The sequence below is a fragment of the Eubalaena glacialis genome, chromosome 11 (genome assembly GCF_028564815.1).
Source record: "Eubalaena glacialis isolate mEubGla1 chromosome 11, mEubGla1.1.hap2.+ XY, whole genome shotgun sequence".
Classification (NCBI taxonomy): domain Eukaryota; kingdom Metazoa; phylum Chordata; class Mammalia; order Artiodactyla; family Balaenidae; genus Eubalaena; species Eubalaena glacialis.
Window position 1 is genome coordinate 52,756,885 of NC_083726.1, and position 22,741 is coordinate 52,779,625.

General features: G+C 37.1%; 1 long non-coding RNA gene across 3 annotated transcripts; it reads left to right on the forward strand.

The window, feature by feature from the left end:
- Positions 1–45: 45 nt before the first annotated feature.
- On the forward strand, positions 46–13,171 carry LOC133101292 (uncharacterized). Of its 3 annotated transcripts, none has more exons than XR_009702611.1 (4): positions 46–445; positions 8,569–8,760; positions 12,342–12,553; positions 12,900–13,171. It is a non-coding gene; the product is annotated as an uncharacterized LOC133101292 (long non-coding RNA). The 3 variants fall into 3 exon arrangements; XR_009702612.1 differs by having other exon boundaries at positions 46–357; XR_009702613.1 differs by lacking the exon at positions 46–445 and adding an exon at positions 4,095–4,162.
- The last annotated feature ends 9,570 nt before the right edge of the window (positions 13,172–22,741 follow it).

Here is a 22,741-nt window from a genome sequence, read left to right on the forward strand (position 1 = left end):
AGGGAGGATCGCGGAGCGCGCCCGCCGCGGACGGGGCCCGCTGCCCGGGCCTCGGCGGCCGCCAACTCCCTCCTCCTCCAAATCCTCCTCCTCCTCCGCGGCCGCCCCAAGGCCGCCGGCTGCCGAGTGCAACCGGGAGGTGGAATCCCTCTGCCAGAGGGCATCCCTTTCCAGTGTTGGGGCCCAAGAGCAGAGCGGCGCATCCCACCCACGGGTCCCGCCTAAGACCCCTAAAGGGGTAGAAAAGAGAGGAACCATCACGAGGAGAACCGACAGCGAGCCAGGGACCCGCGGGAAGACATTTAAGGGGTTTGAGAAGACTCTTGCGATGCCCCTAATCAACTGGGAGCTTTGTGAGTAAGTGGATACAAATATCTGGCAAGTGCGTCTCTTGAGTGTGGTCAGGTGAGGCTGGCGCGGCACTGCCAGTTACGCACACTCTCAGGTGAGACATCCTATACAAAACGAACAGGCATTATAATATATAAAACACCCCCCAGCATTCCAGGTGCGTGGGCCCTTTACACCAGGTGTGTGTGTAGGGTGAGTGTGTGTGTGTTTAGCCAGAGTTACAAACGGGCTCTCCCCAACCTTATATTTGAACACCATATATGGAGTTGAGGCAGACTGGCTGACAATAGTTTTTCATACTAGCTAAATGCTGATATTTATTTAGATTAGTCATTCTTTTCACCTCCAGGCTCTCTTCATCCCCCTTATATTAGTTTTGTATTTCTTGTAGCTTATCTGAAGGGCAGTGGTGAAATTTATTCAAAAGGTACTACCTCTGACGACCAGAAATGTCAGTCCCCGATGTTTAATTACAGGCCTAAGCCAATAGTTGCCTGACTTTTCTCTGGCACTGATAACTCCTCCAGTAATCAAGGCCAAATGACCCTTAGCTTTTCAAGAGGACATAATTATGTCTAATTACTACTTTTTTTTTTTACTGGCACTAATGGAACAGGCCCTGGAGATGTAGGATGTTATATAATTACTTGTGACCATTTTAAGATGCTACAGAAATGATTCACTGATGCAAAATACTTAAGGGGTAAAAGTCAAACAGATTTAGAGTGTGGATTATTCTAACATGACCTAAAGTACGGTAATTTGTACATCACACTATTTGTTTGAAAATGCTATATTTGAAAATTAGAAACTTTGTTTCAAAACGAATTCAATTCTGGCAAAGTATTAAGGCCCACATGCCAAAAACCAGTCCTTTTGCAAGTGGTTCCCCTTAAATCATCTGGTACTGAGAAACACCACATCCCGTGAATTATTCCTGGCAAATGGGCAGATTTCACCCTCAATGTACTCGCAGTGATAACGAGACAAAGGGCAGATGACCTAAGTAAACTAACAGTAAATAAAATGTAATACAGTAAATTAGGGATTTAAGAGACACACGGCATTATTATTCAACTTAAGTATCTAGAAGCTGGGTATCTTAAAGGGGATATTCAGGAAACTCTTTAAGCAGTCTCTCCCTTTCCTCTTTTTTGTATATTTTGTATTACATAAGCACTTTTCTTATTCATTTCCCCCACAACGTGTAGTATAATTCTTTGCCCATAGTTTTTTTTTTACTTTTATTTTTGGCTGCTGCGGGTGGGAGGAACGCAGGATCTTTTGTTGCAGGGCTCTTCATTGCCCCGCGCAGGCTTCTCTCTAGTTGTGGCGCGGACTTAGTTGCCCCGCGGCATGTGGGATCTTAGTTCCCCAACCAGGGATCGAACTGGTGTTCTTTGTATTGGAGGGTGGATTCTTAACCACTGGACCACCAGGGAAGTCCCGCCCATAGCTTAAATGTTTGTTTAAAAACAAAAGTAAAATGAGCACAGTCATTTGTAGACTGACATATAGGAGCTCCCTAAGTGTAGAGAAAAGCTTGTTTCAAAGGGCTGTAATAATTTTGGCTATATTTAAAATATTTTAGTTGACCTTAAGTACAAAAACATAAAATTACAAAGAATGCAGTATACCACTGCATGTTAATATAAGTGGAGGGTTAATTAATTGTATCAACTGCTGACTTGACAGCAATACCAGCAGCTGTTCTAAAGGCTTGAATAAATATGCTAAAGAGGGGAGAAAAGAACAAAAGTTACTGAGTACATAGTAAGTACCAGACACTGTGCTAGTTGTTTTACACATGGTATTTCGTTTAATTCTTCCAAATATCTTTGAGCTTTTTATTTTTTATCCCTATTTTACAGCTAAGGAGAGGCATAGATAAGTAAATTATGCTACTAAGAAGGGGTAAAGTAGTATTGGAATGCAAATCTCATTTCAAAGTCCACATATATTTTTACTGTACTAATCTGCCCCATTTTCTCTACATTAAAAACAAAACAAAACAAAAACCAGGGTATTCAAAAACTGTATTCATTGGGCTCTTGTGGTTTTAAGTAACTGGTGTGCACTCAGGTTACCTCAAGTAATAGGGGTAAAGAATACATGTGGAAATAAGACCAGAGACTTAACCGGCTTGTCAGGTCATCCTTTGTGGGCCCGGGGGTGGGGGCCTGTGCCTTTGATGGGTACCAGAAACAGGAAAGCTACTACCCTCTGACCACATTCCTATGAGTTTTGTAGCTTAAATCATATATTTCACATGTTTTCTCTTTGTTATTATAATCTTAATAACAATCATGTTAACATATTATCTTAAACAATGTTTGTTTTTAAGACAAAGGACCCAGAGGAGGTAACTCTTTCCTTTGCTTCCTATGTACCATCCCTCCCCCAACCCAGTGGTGTGCTAGTAAATATTTAACAACCAGATCTGGAGGAAGGAGGCCTGAATTGTAACAAAAACCAATTTATGTGGGTGTAATACTCCCACCAACCTGAGTCTCTGGAGGCGAAGCTGGGGAGAGATGTACTCAACCAGCTCTTGGGCCCCTATGAGCCAGCCCCACCACATCACTGCCCCAACCCCTCATAAATGTCTTCAGAACGCAGCAGAATTCAAGTTGCACAACCACAGCTTTTCCACTCTGGCTCCCACTACCAGCTGCCAATTCTCCTCTATAGCTCATAATCAAATGCCCCAGCAGGGAGAGTTTGATTCTACCACCACAGTCCCTCTTGGGGAAAGTTCTTGTATGAGGTTATCTCATAAGCCACTGAGCATCCTGTGGATTGGCTACCTCTGAGCCAGGTGTCCTCTCCTACTTCTGCAGCTGTAGCTAGGGTGGAAGGCTCACGTGGTACACAACATGGTCACCTGTACTAAAGAAACAGACTGTGCTGCTGCCTTTTTAGGGCATTGCAGTTGGGGCAGCCTCTTTCAAAGGGAGTCTGTAAGCATGGCAGGCATTCAAGCTACAGTCTCTCCGACATACTATTCTCAACTCTTTAAGTAAACCCCCTCAGCCGTTACGCAAAGCTTTGAGACAGTCCCCACTCCACACACCCAAAGGAACATCTTGGGTGGATGCCAACAACTGCAAACAGGAGAAAGGACACATTCGGACTAGACATTATTCAGAAGCCCTCAGGCAGGGTGAGAAACCCTAAGTTAGTACTTCAATTCAACGAACAGTTATCAAGTGCCATTGTTCTCAACCAATAATGATCAATTGGAAAGTAAGGGAATTAATTACCTCTTAGGAGGATGTAACAGATTCTCCAGAAGGAAGTTTTTCTAACTACACTCAATCCAAACTCCCAAAATTCTGCTTTCCTATCCTGCGAGGTAGTATGTCGTCACTCTCACCGGCGCTGAGAACACTTTTACACTGACGGGAGCACGCCCCCGCAACGCAAGGAGCTAGGGTGGGAAGAGCGTTAAGGAGAGCTCTTCTCAGCAGCATGAGGGACACAGAGTCAATGCTGACTGGCTAAGAGAGACACAGAACATCTTCTCTCATTCTGAAGAAGGATTTCCTCTTCCATGACACCCCTCCAGCCCCCAGTCACCAAACACACTAAAATGACAAGGACTTATTAAAGGCGGAAGACGGAATTAAAGTGAGCATTTTCCTTCTTGTCAAGGTAAAATGGTTCGCCCGCATCTCAAACGGTATTTTTTAATTTTACAGTTGAGGCCATCCCTTTTGTTGATTAATTCTGAAGAGATTTGAAGAATGTATTCCCATGATTGACGTGCTGCCTGATTCTACCAGCTTTGGCTGTGGATATGCTACAACAAGTACTAAATATTTAACAAGACGACTTTCAATATTGTAGAGAATTAAATAATCCTCTCTAGACCAGCAAAGCTGCTTGGCTTTTGGCACGATTGTATCACATGAAGTGGCATACGCAAAATCAACTACACACACAGAATAAGGGGGCTGGGAGAGAGGGACAAGAATGGACTTTTAAGTTGGTACAGGAAGATTTTTTTTTTTGAATTTTATTTTATTTATTTTTTTTATACAGCAGGGTCTTATTAGTCATGTATTTTATACATGTTAGTGTATTAGTGTCAATCCCAATCTCCCAACATCCCTCCACCACCCCACCCCCGCCACCCCTGCCACTTCCCCCCCTTGGTGTCCGTAGGTACAGGAAGATTCTGATGGGAGACTTGATTCTACTCTTTCACTCAGTCTGTTCCTGAATGCTTCTTATATCGAGAGCATCTCACACCATGGTGTGTGTGTCCGGTGTTTAAAGGTGTGTTTTTTTCACACAACTTATCCCTAACTGCAAACCAGCTCCTTCATGTGTTGTTCATCCAAAGAGGCTCCAATAGGAGGTAGAGGAAACCCTGGCTGTGTTTGGCTTCCTGGGAAATGGTATGTTGCCCTCCAAAGTGGTGCTTCATTACAGGATTTTCTGCAGTAGTTTTACCATTGCCATTAAAGCTTCTGGGACAATGGGTAAGTTACTTAATTACTCTAAGCCTTGATATTCTTTTTTCTCTGTATAATGGGAAAATAAAGGTACCTACCACTCATGATGCTTAGCCCTAGCCCCATGCTAGCAAATGGTAAATCCTTAATAAATATCAATATAGTACTAATGTGATTAACTTTTATCATTGCTTACTAACTTCCAATCACCACAAAGCCACTCTTTGCCTTTAAGCCTTATCTGATAGGAGTTCCTCTGTCTGAAATGACTCATAGTTTCTCTTCACAGCTCAGAGTCCTACACTTGTATTCATAATCACCTCTTAAGGAAATCTGTCCAGATTTAGTAATCCTGTCAACACATATTTTCTTCAAATTTACTTTTTATATTTATACCCAAGGTTACTAATAGTAACTATGTTTTCAAATATATTTTTAACTTCCTCAAAGTAATCAGAAGGCTACACACTTATATGATTATTCAAACTATTTTTGTGAAAACCAGTTTTAGAATTGCCATCAAAATATATGATACATTTTGAAAAATATCTTCAACACAGGAAAATCATCTTTGTATTCTTTCATTCATTCAACAAATATTTAGTGAATGCTTTCTATATGCTGGATAGACAATGAACAAGATAAACCAGTAAAATATTTAGTATGTTAGTGATAGAGAAATAAGGCAGGGAAGGTTGCTGAAAGTGTTGGGGAAGTAACATTAAAGACATGGAAGAAAGAAGGAAGCCATGCAGTATCTAGGAAAGGAGGAACAGCAAGTGAAAAGGCCATGCCCAAGGCAGAGGCAGGCCTGCCCTGTAGGAGGACCATCCAGGAGGCCGGATGAGGAGAAGAGGGTGAAAAGGGGCCATGGGCGGGGAGCACTAGAAGATGTGGCCTGAGTCATTATAAGGACTTTGGCTTTTATTGTGAGTGAGATGGGAAGTTACTGCAGGGTTTTGAGCAGAAGAGTGACATGATCTTACATTGGCTGGTCTGTTAAGGCGTGCAGAGACAGAAAGGGAGACCAGTTAGAGGGTCTTGAAGTAATCCAGGTGAGAGGTAATGGTGATTTTGGAGTAGGAAGGAGGCAGTGGAGGTGGTGAAAAGTGATCAAATTGCAGAGAAATTTGGAAGAAGCGGCCCAGAAGATTTGCTGACAGACCAAGTGTAGGGTGTGAAAGAAAGGTTAAGAATGTCTCTATACTTTTTTTTTCCTTTTTTTTTTTTTTCTGAGCATTACAGAATTGCCATTTCTTGAGCTCTGGATGACTTAGAAGTAGGTGGTGGGGTAGTATATTAGAAGCTCAGTTTTGGACATGTTAAGTTTGAAATGACTTTTAAACATACAAGATAATGTTCATCTAGACCATTAAATATGAAAATTGCACATACAGGGGAATGTCTGGGCTGCAGATAGTATATATGATATTTAAATCCTGAGAAGTCCCTGGATTGATTAAAAAGAAAAAAAAAAAAAAAAATGCCAGCAGGGCCACTGAGAAGGTGAGGCTAAAAAGGTAGTAGGAAAATCAGTCAAGTATGGAGGCCTAGGAAGCACATGAAGCTTTTTTTTCTTTCTTTCTTCAATTTATATACTTAGAATATATTCTTTGTGGAAAAAGAAATTATTTAGAATCAAAATAGGATAGATGAATAACCAAATAACGTTATATCCTTTTTATGCTTTAAATGAGTAAACATAAAATATTAAAAATGATTTTATTTTGTGACTTATAAATCGACTCTGAAACTTACCCTAAAAGATAGTGTCTAGATATCTGAGGAATAGCAGCGCTGGAATACAGGTGTATTCTACCGTTGTAACCACAGTGAAAAGCTATCCCTATAGGTCAAATGGCCAAATACCAAATATTTGTGGTGTGTAAGTGACAAGGTCTATCAGACAGGTGGGAATAAAGACATCTCTTCAGAGATGGAGAGGAACTTTTGTGAGGCTCAAATATATACAAAGTGGTTTAAAAACTGTTGTTTAAAGTATTGTACAGATGTTGCTTTTATAGTTTTTAAAGCTGGTGGTCATAAAAGCGGAGAGAGAAATAAACTTGCAGTTGGCAGATTTCTCTTCAGACTCTGGCTATGCCATGTGATAGTTGTGCATGATTTTACAGTTCACATCTCTGGGATTTAGTTACCTTATCTTTAAAATGAAATAATACCTGCTCTGCCTGTTCTGCAAGATGTTGGTGGAAGTCGAATTATATAATGAGGGAGCTTTCAAACTACTGATATCTAAAGCAAAAGTCATGATTGAGGCGAGGTGCATTTTTCTAAATTCACCTACTTTTGTTTCTTTGTATAAGCCACAGTTCTCTATGAATCTTGAAGATACCTCCTTGAGATCCCAATTTAAAAAAAAAAAAAGTTCCTCTAAGGAAAATGCATACATACACACAAGCCCACAAAATTTGGTATACAATTGCACACTGATCGAAAATCACTTTGGAAAGCAATAGGAGTCGTAATTTCTTGTGTGGAAGAGAAACCTAATGAAAGTATCATCTAAAAAAAAATTAGTGTGTAGCAGGCTATGGGGCAGATCAGAAGAGGATAGCAGTGTTGGGAAGGCAACCCAGGCAGATGCAGAAGCCCAAGCTTGAGGTAATGAGAGCCCCGAGTCTAAGATGGTAGCCTTGAGACCAGAGATGAACAAGGAGATGTGATAAGAATAGTTGCCAGATAAAATGCAGGATGCCCAGATAAATTTGAATTCTAGATAAACACCAAATAATTTTTTAGTATATCCTAAATATTGCATGGGGCATACTTATACTAAAACATTATTCATGGTTTATCTGAAATTCCATTTTAACTGGGCATCCTGTATTTTTATTTGCTAAGTCTGGCAACCCTAGAGAGAAACCGGTGAACTTATTCCTACCCTCATCCCCATGTTTCTGAGGCAGATTCTGAAACAACAAACAAAACAATGGGTACAACGTGACCACTGTGAAAAGGACAGAGTCATTAAGAGCTAGTCCAGCTCTTTTGTGGATCCTGAAGAGATCAATAAAGATGTCAAACAGTTCTTCACAGACCTATTTATTTCCCAGACAGGGCATGAGAGTTACTAATATTGTGGTTATATTCTATTCTCCATATATGAGTTTCGTACTGTCCAGTACAATCTACCTGAATGTGTGTGTGCACATGTGTGTTTAATGTATGGGCCAATTAGCAAAAGAACCACTGGCTCACAGTTGCCCTGGACAGAAACATGAATTGGAGGACCCACAGTCTGTCCATCATCCGCCACCTACACACACACACACACACACACACACACACACACACACACGTGCACGTGAGACTGGGCAGGGAAGTTTTTTCCCTGTGCAGCCCAAGCCTGTGGTCTTACTTGATTGGACAGTGTATGGTATGAGTGGGAAGGAAGAAGTTTAAACAACAAGGTCCCTTTCAGTGGAGAAGTAGGAACAGTTGAAATATTCAAAGAAGGAAATCCATTTGAGGTGATATTACAAACCCGAAGGCAGGATAGGCAGGAGCATTCAAGGTGACTTTCTCCATCTAAAAGCTTAAGGCCTTTAAGGTCTTCTCATCTCCTGGGTAATACAGGTGAAAATCCAAAATAGAGCTGCAAAACTTTAACCCTTATCTCTTCTACTTTGTAATTCTGTTCTGAAATGACCTTCACCATGTCCCAGTGTCTCACTCTGTGGAGGCGGAAAAGTCATGACAGCAAGGAGAAAGGGGTCTGGTTTCACTTCTCTTGTAGGTATAGCGGCAGACTAGGATTCACAACTGATGATCAGCAGTACCCAAGAACAGCCCACAGTGAAGCTGGAGACCACAAAAAGCCCACAGCCCACACCTCTGGAGAGCATTTTGGAGAAGACAGGTGGAGGAGAAAGTAAGGCCAAACCTCATGATTGGCCCGTGACTTGGTGAAGGCTGTCCCTGAGCAAAAGTGAGTTTTGCAAATTTGGGGGTAGTAGATATATGGAGCAAGACTTTGCAGGACTTGGATACTGACTGAACTCTTAACAGTAATAGAGAACTTTGAGAAGGAGCCTATATTCTTCTTTTGTGACTCCCCATAGTGTGATGAGTGCTCAATAAATGCTGTTGGCCAACTCTTTTAAACTGGGGATGGGGGAGAGGGGCACGAGGTTTGAAGGGGAAGGTGGGAGATGGTTAAGGAAGAATTTATGTATGTTCAACGCTCATAGAGAAAACAAATAGACCAAATAAAACTATTAGCCATTTAACTTTCCACAGTTGTGTAAAATGAAATAAAAATAAAAAAGTTAGTTCCTTCTAAAAACCATTATATTCTGTTCCCAGTGGTAACAATTATGACTAGAACTGAAATGAAAACATATAACTATATCACAACCAAAGCTCTGAAAACTCAAGATATTTAGGGGAAAGAAATCCTAAAGAAACACTTAGTAGAGTGTTTGAAGTAAAAGCAAAACATTAAAACAATAAAAACATTTTCCAAAGGAAACAAATGATGCTCAGCTAATTTCATGTCACTTCACAGCAATAAGGAAAAAAACGTTGGAAAATCTATACATTATGTAAGCAATGATGTTATAAACATGCAGGAAATAGCTCTGAACTGTTTCCAACTTTGCCTCTAAAATTCCTTTGGTGTGATGGCTGAACATATTATTTCCTGTTCTTGTACTCTGTGGGAAGTAGCACACCCATTTTAATCTTTGTCACTTTTTCCTATATCAACATTCATGGGAGGAATTAGCACTGATAATTCTCCCAAGGTTGATATCTCATATTCAGAAGTCTTGTGGCGATGGGTCTCAAACTTAAATATCAGAATACCTGGAGAACTTGTTACTATCCTGGGATCTCTCCCAGACACAGTGATTCAGCAGTTCTGGTGAGGGATTCAGGAATCTGCATTTCTAACAAGTACCCCAAATGATTCTAAGACAAGTGTTCCACAGACCTTTCTCTGGTTTAGAATAACAAGAGTAATTTTCATGTCTACTTTCCAACTGAGGAGGATAAGTTTCGAGCTCTTTTTTCTATAACGCCCATAAGAATGGTGGAAAGGATTACAGGAAAATACATGAGAGTATACATAACACAGCTTTCATGACCTTTACAGAAAACTCAAATAACTACAATTTTTGATTTATAATAAGTTTTGAAATGAGGCACTGAAAGATTCTGAGTTGCTTCCTGAGTCATCAGTGATTAATCTCCCCATAGTTTTAACGCTGTGAATATTTTATTGTATTCCTTGAAATTTGGTTATTTTTAAATCAGGTTATAACTCCTAGGTAAGTGGAATATTAATTTTTTAAAAAATTACTCCAGGTAAATGGGAATTTTCTGTACCTAATCTAACACTAGAATATGATACACTTTATGAAATACAGTTGATCCTTGAATAATACAGGAGTTATGGGTGGCAATTCTCTGCGCAGTCAAAAATTCAAGTATAACTTATAGTCAGCCCTACCTATACTTGGTTCCTCAGTATCTGCGGTTCTGCATCCACCAGTTCAACCAATCTTGAATTGTGTAGTATTTACTGTTGAAAAAAATCCGAATATAAGGGGACCCATGCAATTCAAACCCATATTAAAGGTCAACTGTACTTTATTATAGTACATATTTTTTTCTGAACATAATGAAAATAGCATTCTTCTCCAGACATTTAAATTACATAGGGCAATATTTATTCCACCAATGTCCATGTATAAGGTTCTGTTTGATAACTAAGTAGTGTTTTAAGTATATTCAGCTGTTCTTGGGGAAAACCAAGAAAAGTGATTTTGATTTTTCCATGTTATTAAAGCATAGTGGAAAATGAAAATGAAAATTTATATAATGAGGCAGTTTTACTTAGATATGATACATTGCAACTTTTGAAAAGGTAGTTTTATTTAAATGGGATATATTGAAATGTGGTTTATTTAAATGTGAAACAATGGAGAATTCATAACGATGAATAGCAGAATGAGTGGCCAATCAACAAGACTCATGGCTAGCTCTCTGAATGTGCAAACAGGATTCAACAACCCACATTACTGTTCATAACCAGTCTCTCTTCTTCACTGTCTGCTTCTTTCTCATCCCTATTGCTCCTGTTATCTTCCAGGGATCTACACCACACAAGAGAGCCTCAATGATACCAGATATATACCACATAAAATTAATTTGTAAGACTCCTACTGTTAAAAGATTATACCAGCCTATATATTTAGAGTCACATTAAGGAACATTGCAATAACACAGGACTGATTTTGGACAATCATTTTCAAGATTTAATGTCTTCTGTTGGTGAATCACAACTGGCCCTTTCCAGTCAGGCTGACATCACTCTAATGATTGACACTACCCTAGTTCCACTGATGATAATTCTTGAACGCTGTCATAATCAGGATCTTAATCTCAGTGTTACTCACATTGAGAAAAAGAAATTTGCATTTAGACTTTCTGCCTCTTTGAAGTAGAAGTACTGAGCATAAAAATAATTTTTGGACACAATAGTTGGGCAAAACTAATAATAAAATGAGTAATTTAGGAGAGATGAAAAACTAACAAGGTATACTGTTTCAAAGTCAAATAAAAAGGGAGAATACATTAGTTTCAAAAGAACAAAAGTAGTTAATGATGAAGAACAACCAGTTTTAGACATAATGGAAGATGTCAAAACTTCTGGGCTTTCAAAACTGCACCCAGTCAGGATATACCAGAGAATGCACCATTAATATGATGTTTACTTTAGATTTTTGGTAAATATCTTTTATCAGATTTAGGAAGTTCTCTTCTACTCCTATTTTGCTAAGAATTACTTTTCTATGAAAGGATATATGGATGTGGAATTTTATCAGATGGTTTTACTGCATCTATCTGAGATGATATTAAATTCACTTATTTTGTTAGTGGGACAAGTTACATTGGTTTTCTAATGTCAAACTAATCTTGCATTCCTGGAATAAATCCAACTTGGTCATGATATGTAATTCTTACTCAGATGTTGCAATTTGGCTTGCTGACCGTTTTGGTTTGTTTGGGATTTTTGCATTTATTCAGGGGGCTTGCCCTATAAATTTTCCCTTTCTGTTTGGTTTCTGCATCAAAGTTATGTTAATCAGTCCACTCCCTTTCTCTATTTGCTGGAATAGGAAATATATCATTTCAAAAAGGAGGCACTGAAGAGATTATAGATTTTCCAAGGTCTCTCTTATGTGTGAGCATTGTTAAGGGTGACAACAATGAAAAACAAAGGGATGTTAAAAATAAATCACATTATCAAGTAGTTGATTTCATAGAGCCTGATTTAGAGATGGCGACAGGGATATATGACAGCATTTTACATTATTTCATTTAATTCTCTCAACTGCATAATAATCATTGTTTTAAAAATGAGGAAATTGAGTCTTAGACTATATGACTTGCCTAAGGTCACACAACCAGGATGTGTTAAAGTCGAAATGTGAACATGGTTCTCTCACTCCAGAGACTGTGCTCTTAAACCACGCCTCCTTTTTTCCCCCTCTCTCAATACAGGAATCCAGTGTTTGGAAGACCTTTCATATCCTGCTAACAGTAACAACCCACAGATCTGCCACCAAAATAAACATAGCCTTTTCCAAAGTGCTGTAAAAAGTCTAAAATGTCTGAGCTTCATTACCAAAGGTTGGTAGTGATTCAAAATATACTAGCAGAGGAGATCAAATTAAGAAGATAAAGTAAAGACAATTATGGAAATCCTAATTAAGGTAAGCATTCAAATATATGTAATAAATGTTTGTGGAGAAATTTTGTAAAATACATATGTAATCTAACAGATTGGAATTCACTGCTAAATCTTGGAGTATTTCCCTCCAATAGTATGTATATGATATATTCCTTTCACTCTAGATATATAATTTTTCACTTTTAACAGCTCTTATAGAAATTCATTTTAGAATAAATGGTGTCTTAAAAAATCACTGTCAAAGTTATAAAAGAAAAAAAATTGCTGCCTAACCTGCATTACTTCCCATTTCTGCCAGGGAATTGATGTTTGCTTTTATCTGGGGAACTACTAACTGTAAACACTTTAAATTCTCTCTTTGCTTACAGATTTTTGCACCATGCTGGTGGAAGGAACTGAAACCAGTCTGAATGAGGATCATCTGGTTATTTTGCGGTCCCCTTCCAGATGGGACATTTACCCTGACTCTGAGGTTGTTCTAGCTTTATGGTAGGGTCTTCTATCAGAATCCACATCTTCGGTGTTACTTTTATTGTTGTTTTCCTTTCTTACTTAGTGCCAGAGAAAATGCTGCCTCTTCCAACTAACAGTATCTTAGATGAAATACAGTATATTTGAAATGATTATGCAACTTAAGAAACACATAGACAATATTTTCCACACCTTAAGTTTCCTCAAAGACATTATTTTAATGATTGCCCGTGATTCATATGATAATCCATATTTCATTATTTATTCTCACTTTTGTAGATTTCAATTGCTTCTAATTTTTATTACAGAATAAAGCTGTAATGAACATCATTTTCATATCTTCATGTCATCCTGATAATTTCTTCAGAATTCCTAAAAATTTATTGGACTTCAAAATGTATTGGCAAAACTATGTATTGCCAAATTGACCTATAGAAATGCTCATCACTTTACACAACTACCAGCATTAATATAAGGGGCCTACTTTCCCTAAACTTAAGAAAAATTGTAAAGTTTCATATGTTAGAAAAACTTTCTCAATTGTTGATTAATTTGCATTTATATCTGTGGCTGTTTCATATTTTTGTTGGCCATTTGCAGCTCTTCATTTGTGGGTCATCTCCTGATGTCATTTGACTATTTTTCTATTGGGATGTTAGTCTTTTTATGTTAGAATAATTTTTACTTGTAGAATATTATTGCAAATCACATATAGTGCTAACATCTTTCAATTTCCTTGTCTTTTCATTTGTTCTTAGACTTTTTGGATGTACTGATCATTTTAATATAACCAAACATGTTTCTTTATGGTTTCTTTCTTTGTTTCTGTGCTTAACCCTCTATCAAGTGTTTTCCTCTGATTTTTTTATTAGTTATTTTGTGACTATTTCTCAACTCTTTATTCCTCCTGGAATTTATCTGGGTATGTGTCGAAGACGCTTTACAAGTGAAAACACAGAAGACTGAAACTACTGTAGATACCATATTGATGATATAAAATCTAACATGAAAACAGAACTGAAGTGAATTCAAAAAGAAAACATCTAATCTGCCCCCTTATCCATTCTCTGCTACAATCTACCATCCTCTTCCCTAAACCAAATGACTCTATGTTTGCATATTATTCTCGTTCTCATTGTTTCCAGCTAATTGCTTAGAACAGTGCTCTCCAAACTTTTTTTACTTTTTACTGAAAGAAAAGGATAATCATTGTACAGCGCCCTGGTTAAATGGAGGAGGCTACTTAACAGCCTACCAGAGGTGACTAGGCCTTGAGCTCCACCACTCCAAGTCCTAGTGCTACTCTAAAGGCTACATCTAAATGGTACATCTGTAACCATTTATGGCACATCAGTTGGGAAGTCCATAATATTTCTGTCAGTTATCATGTTCCTCTGAAAGGAACCCTTCTCCAATATGTTACTAGGGTCTATAAATCAGATGCTGGTAGTGATGTAGAGAAGCCCAACTGTGACTGTCAAATAAAAAGAGAGCACTGAACAAAGTAAACTGAACGTTTGTTGTGTTATTGGGACATATGAAATTTTTGTGAAAGAATCCTCTCAGTCAAGTTAGTATGAGGAAATTGAGTGACTTCCACAGTGTGGAAGTATCTGGTCATTAAAATATTCTAAGTTACTACAAGCCAAAGGGTCTGTGCCTCTTCTAAGGAAACACAAGTTGCAGGAAACATAGGCTCTGGCCCTGGTATATTAGGGCTCTAACTTTTGCTCTTAATTTTTAAAAACTTTTATTGAATGATCCACTTTTTCCACTAATTTTTAAAGCCAATCTTTATCATATACTGAATTCTTATATATCAGAGTATCTTCGTAATTCAAGTATCCATTAACCATATACTGTTATGATAATGAATCATAAAATACTCTTACAAAAAGTGCTCTTTAAAAAGTCAATCCCAGGAATTCTCTGGCGGTCCAGTGGTTAAGACTCCATGCTTTCACTGCTGAGGGCGGGGGTTCAATCCCTGGTTGGGGAACTAAGATCCCACAAGCCGCACGGTGCAGCCAAAAAAAAAAAAAAAAAAAAAAAAAAAAATCAATCCCTCCTCAAACATTCTTCCCCACTTCACAATACCTCCTACATTAATGTCTGTCTTTGACAGTGTCTTGCAGATTGTCGTTCAAAAACACAATGCAAGTGCAATGAAAATTCACTACAAAGTGAACTTGCAAGTCTCACAAATATGTAGTATTTCATGAAATTGATAAAGATGATGGAAGACTATTCAAATCATGAGCATAGCCATAGAATGTGTCAATCAGTCCAGTTAAAAATTAAAGGAAAGTTGCCAAGAACAAAAAGACAATGATACAAGAAGCGCATAAGGGAATGATTTGACTAGAAGATACCCTTACAAAAATGGATGAAGTCTGGGATCTTTTGTAAAATGATTTGATTATGGAACAGCCAACATGAAGTAAAAATTATCATTCCATGTTTCAAATAATTTTGTCAAAAAATATTTCTAAGAGTTAAAATATTTATAAGTTAACTATGTTATATAGAAAGTTTTCTTTGTAATCTTAGCAAAAAATTTTAAGTTATAGTTCTAGTGAAACTATTTATGAAAATTTGGTCCCCAATTTAAATAGATTTAATTTAAGTGACCTTCTGGTATCAGTTATGCTCAGGTAAGAATCTGTTTCAAGGTATTTGTTGTCTGACTATATATTTGTGCAACAGTGTTAACACAGATTTAATTTGCTTTAACATCTGATAGGGCCAGTCTCTCTTTATTAATCATATTTTATTAAGAATTTAATATCTTTCTTGTTTATCCTTCCAGCTGATATTCTATAAATTCATTTAAAATACCAAGACATTAATTTAAATCTATGGAAAACTTTATTGGAATTGCATTAAACTTCTATACAATTTAGGAAGAATTAGGGAGCCTATTTGCTATATTCAGTCTTTCTATCAAGGAAAAATTATTGTCTCCATTTATTTGTTTTCTTTGATCTCTTTTAGAAAAGTTTTCCTCACATACATCTTATATATTACTTGTTGAATTTATTCATAGGTGATAACAGTGTACCTATTTATCAAATCACCATCTAAAACAGAATATCCCTATTCAACATGCAGGCACCAATCCCAAGACAGGAATTGTTTTTGTAAAGAGCATGAATGATTTTCAAAGATGGGGACAATAATGAATAGCATAACAGAACTTATTTCCAGCAATATGATGGAATAAGACATCCTGAATAAACCTCCCAATATAAAACATCTTTTTTACTGGATTAAACATGAAAAACATCTTTTAAAGTAAATTACTGATCTGGCAATAAAGAGGAATCCTTAGAGGCCAAAAATGAAACAAAAGCAGAAAATCAAAGATATAATCAGATGTGGGAGCCAGTGGTGACCCAAAGAGCACCAGCTGAACCCTCGTGACTTAGAGTTTTTAACAGCAGAATATACATTCTTCTCAAGTTCACATGGAACAGTCTTCAGAATAGACCATATGCTAGGCCATAAAACAAGCTTCAAAGGTTAAAAAAAATTGAAATCAAACAAGTATGTTATCCAACCACATGGAATGAAATTAGAAATTAAAACAGAGAGAAATACGGGAAATTCACAAATATGTGGAAATGAAACAACAAACTTCTAAATAACCAATGGGTCAAAAAAGAAACCACAGGGAAATTAGAATACTTTAAGATGAATGAAAATGAGGACACAATATATATATCAAAATGTATGGGACACAGCTAAGGCAGTGCTTAGAAGGAAATGTAAAGCTGTAAATGCCCATATTAAAGAAAGAAAGATCTCAAATCAATAACTTAAACTTCCACCTAAAGACACTGTAAAAAGAAGAGCAAAATAAACCCAAAGCAAGTAGAAGGAAGGAAATAATAGACTAGAGTGGAAATTAATGACATGGAGAATAGAAAAACAATAGGCAACATCAACAAAGCAAAAGATGATTCTTTGAAAATATCAAAATTGGTAAACTTGTAGCTAGACTGACCAAGAAAAAAAGAAAACTCAAATTATTAAAATCAGTAACAAAAGAAGGGACATTAGTACTGACATTACAGAAATAAAGAGGATTATAAGTGAATACTATGACTAACTATATACCAACAAATTACACAACAAATGAAATGTTAAAATTCCTAGGACACAAACTACTGAAACTGACTCAAAAAGAAATGGAAAATCTGAATAGACCTATCACAAGTGAAAAGACTGATTTAGTAATCATAAAACTGCCTATAAGGCCTAGGCCTGATGACTTCAATGGTGAATTCTACCAAATATTTAAAAAATAATTAATACAAGTTCTTCACTAACTCTCCCAAAAAACAGGAGGGACCACTTCCCAATTCATTCTGAGACCAGTATTACCATGATGCCAAAATCAGACAAAGACCTCACAAAAAAAGAAAACTACAGACCAAATATCTCGTTTGAATATAGATACAAAAATCCTCAACAAAATACCGGCAAACTAAATTCACCAACATATTAAAAGGTTTATACACCATGATTATGGCTTGAGTGTTATCCCAGGAATGCAAAGTTGGTTTAGCATTTGAAAATTAATCCCTGTTATCAGTAGAATAAAGGACAAAAATCATATGATCATCTCAACAGACACAGAGACAGCATTTGACAAAATCCAACACCCCTTCATGATAAAAACAATCAACAAATTAGAAATAGAAGGGAACTTCCTCAACTTGAAAAAAGAAAATGAGTAAATACATTGAGGTCAGTGAAATGAAGACACAACACACCGAAAGCTAACATCATACCTAATGGTGAAAGACTGAATGCTTTCCCTCTAATTTCAGGAACACGACAGGGATATCTGCTCTCCCCACATCTGTTCAACACTGTACTGGAAGTTCTGGCCAGGGCAAGGAAGTCAAAAAAAAAAAAAAAGCATCTAGAAAAATTAAAACTACCTTTTAGGCAGATGACATAATCTTAATATAGGAAATTCTAAAGAATTCACTAAAACCTATTAGAACTAATAAGTAAGTTCAACAAGGTGGCAAGACCCAAGATCAATAAACAAAAACCAATTGTATTCTATACACTTGCAATGAACAATCTCGAAAAAGAATTTTTTAAAAATTCCAATTATAATAGCATTAAAAAGAATAAAACACCTAAGAATAAATTTAACAAAAGAAGTATAAAACTTATACTCTGAAAACTATAAAACACTGCTGAAAGAAATTAAAGAAGACTTTTTTGAATTTTATTTTTTATTTTTTATACAGAAGTTTCTTATTAGTTATCTATTTTATACATATTAGTGTATATATGTCAATCCCAATCTCCCAATTCATCCCACCACACCCCCGCCACCCTCACTTTCCCCCCTTGGTGTCCATACGTTTGTTCTCTACATCTGTGTCTCTATTTCTGCCTTGCAAACTGGTTCAACTGTACCATTTTTCTAGATTCCACATATATGCGTTAATATACGATATTTGTTTTTCACTTTCTGACATACTTCACTTTGTATGACAGTCTCTAGGTCCATCCACGTCTCTAAAAATGACCCAATTTCATTCCTTTTTATGGCCAAGTAATATTCCATTGTATATATGTACCACATCTTCTTTATCTATTTGTCTGTTGATGGACACTTAGGTTGTTTCCATGAGCTGGCTATTGTAAATAGTGCTGCAACGAACATTGGGGTGCATGTGTCTTTTTGAATTATGGTTTTCTCTGGGTATATGCCCAGTAGTGGGATTGCTGGGTCATACAGTAAATCTATTTTTACTTTTGCAAGGAACCTCCATACTGTTCTCCATAGTGGCTGTATCAATTTACCTTCCCACCAACAGTGTAAGAGGGTTCCCTTTTCTCCACACCCTCCCCAGCATTTGTTGTTTGTGGATTTTCTGATGATGCCCATTCTAACCAGTGTGAGGTGATACCTCATTGTAGTTTTGATTTGCATTTCTCTAATAATCAGTGATATTGAGCAGCTTTTCATGTGCCTATTGACCATCTGTATGTCTTCTTTGGAGAAATGTGTATTTAGGTCTTCTGCCCATTTTTTGATTGGGTTCTTTGTTTTTTTGATATTGAGCTGCATGAGCCATTTGTATATTTTGGAGATCAATCTTTTGTCCTCTGATTCGTTTGCAAATATTTTCTCCCATTCTGAGGGTTGTCTTTTCATCTTGTTTATAGTTTCCTTTGCTGTGCAAAAGCTTTTAAGTTTCATTAGGTCCCATTTGTTTATTTTTGTTTTTATTTCCATTACTCTAGGAGGTGTGTCAAAAAAGATCTTGCTGTGATTTATGTCAAAGAGTGTTCTTCCTATGTTTTCCTCTAAGAGTTTTATAGTGTCTGGCCTTACATTTAGGTCTTTAATCCATTTTGAGTTTATTTTTGTGTATGGTGTTAGGGAGTGTTCTAATTTCATTCTTTTATACGTAGCTGTCCAGTTTTCCCAGCACCACTTATTGAAGAGACTGTCTTTTCTCCATTGTATATCCTCGCCTCCTTTGTCATAGATTAGTTGACCATAGGTGCATGGGTTTATCTCTGGGCTTTCTATCCGGTTCCATTGATCTATATTTCTGTTTTCGTGCCAGTACCATATTGTCTTGATTACTGTAGCTTTGTAGTACAGTCTGAAGTCAGGGAGTCTGATTCCTCCAGCTCCGTTTTTTTCCCTCAAGGTTGCTTTGGCTATTCAGGGTCTTTTGTGTCTCCATACAAATTTTAAGATTTTTTGTTCTACTTCTGTGAAAAATGCCATTGGTAATTTGATAGGGATTGCACTGAATCTGTAGATTGCTTTGGGTAGTATAGTCATTTTCACAATGTTGATTCTTCCAATCCAAGAACATGGTATATCTCTCCAAAGCGTGATCTTTGATTTCTTTTATTAATGTCTTATAGTTTTCTGAGTACAGGTCTTTTACCTCCTTAGGTAGGTTTATTCCTAGGTATTTTATTCTTTTAAAATTTATTTACTTTTATTTATTTATTTTTGGCTGTGTTGGGTCTTCATTGCTGCATGACGGCTTTCTCTAGTTGTGGCGAGCGGGTGCGACTCTTCGTTGTGGTGCGCGGGCTTCTCTTTGCAGTGGTTTATGTTTTGCAGAGCACAGGCTCTAGGCGCATGGGTTTCAGCAGTTGTGGCACATGGGCTCAGTAGTTGTGGCTCATGGGCTCTAGAGCACAGGCTCAGTAGTTGTGGCACACGGGCTTAGTTGCTCTGCGGCATGTGATATCTTCCCAGACCAGGGCGCGAACCCATGTCCCCTGCATTGGCAGGCAGATTCTTAACTACTGCACCACCAGGGAAGTCCTATATTTTATTCTTTTTGTTGCAATGGTGAATGGGATTGTTTCCTTAATTTCTCTTTCTGATCTTTTGTTGTTAGTGTATAGGAATGCAAGAGATTTCTATGCTTTAATTTTGTATCCTGCAACTTCACCAAATTCACTGATTAGCTCTAGTAGTTTTCTGGTGGCATCTTTAGGATTATCTATGTATAGTATCATGTCATCTGCAAACAGTTAGTTTTACTTCTTTTCCAATTTGTATTCTTTTTTTTCTTTTTCTTCTCTGATTGCCAAGGCTAGGACTTTCAAAACTCTGTTGCATAATAGTGGTGAGAGTGGACATCCTTGTCTTGTTCCTGATCTTAGAGGAAATGCTTTCAGTTTTTCACCATTGAGAATGATGCTTGCTGTGGGTTTGTCGTATATGGCCTTTATTATGTTGAGGTAGGTTCCCTCTATGCCCACTTTCTGGAGAGTTTTTGTCATAAATGGGTTTTGAGTTTTGTCAAAAGCTTTTTCTGCATCTATTGAGATGATCATATGGTTTTTATTCTTCAATTTGTTAATATGGTGCATCACATTGATTGATTTGTGTATACTGAAGAATCCTTGCATCCCTGGGATAAATCCCACTTGATCATGGTGTATGATCCTTTTAATGTGTTGCTGGATTCTGTTTGCTAGTATTTTGTTGAGGATTTTTGCATCTATATTCATCAGTGATATTGGTCTGTAATTTTCTTTTTTTGTAGTATCTCTGTCTGGTTTTGGTATCAGGGTGATGGTGGCCTCCTAGAATGAGTTTGGGATTGTTCCCTCCTGTGCAATTTTTTGGAAGAGTTTGAGAAGGTTTGGTGTTAGCTCTTCTCTAAATGTTTGACAGAATTCACCTGTGAAGCCATCTGGTCCTGGACTTTTGTTTGTTGGAAGATTTTTAATCACAGTTTCAATTTCATCACTTGTGATTAGTCTGTTCATATTTTCTATTTCTTCCTGGTTCAGTTTTGGAAGTTTATGCCTTTCTAAGAATTTGTCCATTTCTTCCACATTGTCCATTTTATCAGCATAGAGTTGCTTGTAGTATTCTCTTATGATGCTTTGTATTTCTGCAGTGTCTGTTGTACCTTCTCCTTTTTCATTTCTAATTTTGAGTCCTCTCCCTCTTTTTTGTGATGAGTCTGGCTAAAGGTTTATCCATTTTGTTTATCTTCCAAAGAACCAACTTTTAGTTTTATTGATCTTTGCTATTGTTTTCTTTGTTTCTATTTATTTCTGCTCTGATTTTATGATTTCTTTACTTCTATCAACTTTGGGTTTTGTTTGTTCTTATTTCTCTAGTTACTTTAGGTGTAAGGTTAGATTGTTTATTTGAGATTTTTCCTGTTTCTAGAGGTAGGATTCTATTGCTATAAAATTCCCTCTTTGAACTGCTTTTGCTGCATCCCGTAGGTTTGGATCGACGTGTTTTCATTGTCATTTGTCTCTAGGTATTTTTTGATTTCCTCTTTGATTTCTTCCGTGATCTATCTCTTGGCTGTCTAGTAACGTATTGTTTAGCCTCCATGTGTTTGTTTTTTAAATTTTTTCCCTGTAATTTATTTCTAATCTCATAGCGTTGTGATCGGAAAAGATGCTTGATATGATTTCAATTTTCTTAAATTTACTGAGGCTTGATTTGTGACTCAAGATGTGATCTGTCCTGGAGAATGTTCCGTGTGCACCTGAGAAGAAAGTGTAGTCTGCTGTTTTCGGATGGAATGTCCTATAAATATCAATTAAATCTATCTGGTCTTTTGTGTCATTTAAAGATTGTGTTTCGTTATTAATTTTCTGTCTGGATGATCTGTCCATTGGTGTAAGTGAGGTGTTAAAGTCCCCCACTATTATTGTGTTACTGTCCATTTCCTCTTTTATAGTTGTCAGCATTCGCCTTATGTATTGAGGTGCTCCTATGTTGGGTGCATATATAATTGTTGTAACTTCTTCTTGGATTGATACCTTGATCATTATGTAGTGTCCTTCCTTGTCTCTTGTAACATTCTTTATTTTAAAGTCTACGTTATCTGATATGAGTATCGCTACTCCAGCTTTCTTTTGATTTCCATTTGTATGGAATATCTTTTTCCATCCCTTCACTTTCAGTCTGTATGTATCCCTAGGTTTGAAGTGGGTCTCTTGTAGACAGCATATATATGGGTCTTGTTTTTGTATCCATTCAGTGAGCCTGTGTCTTTTGGTCGGAGCATTTAGTCCATTCATATTTAAGGTGATTATCGATATGTATGGTCTTATTACCATTTTCTTAATTGTTTTGGGTTTGTTTTTGTAGGTCCTTTTCTTCTCTTTTGTGTTTCCCACTTAGAGAAGTTCCTTTAGCATTTGTTGTAGAGCTGGTTTGGTGGTGCTGAATTCTCTTAGCTTTTGCTTGTCTGTA